We start from the raw sequence: 356 nt of genomic DNA, 5'->3' as shown, positions 1-356 counted from the left end.
CAAAACTGATTTTTTTTTTCCGAGTTAGCTTTTATTTATTTATTTATTTATTTATTTACTATATCACTTTTTAAGATCTAAGGATGGAGCTAATAATCTTGAACCCCTTATTAGTAGACATGTAAAATTAGTAAATTACTGAAAAAAAAGGACAAGAGACAAAAAGGCAGTTGGGAAAAGGACATGACATAAGGGTAATAATTAATAAGTATGTACCATACCCTTGAGATTTATCATTTTAATTTCTGAATTAAATGAGTTCTTTTTAAGATACTTATTGTTTTTAGTTGGTTGTTAGAAATTTATTTTTTAATATTTTGATTTTTATAAAATTTAAAAAATTTATATTTTAGTCT

The sequence above is a fragment of the Arachis ipaensis genome, chromosome B05 (assembly GCF_000816755.2).
Source record: "Arachis ipaensis cultivar K30076 chromosome B05, Araip1.1, whole genome shotgun sequence".
Lineage (NCBI taxonomy): Eukaryota > Viridiplantae > Streptophyta > Magnoliopsida > Fabales > Fabaceae > Arachis > Arachis ipaensis.
This window is presented reverse-complemented; position numbering follows the sequence as displayed.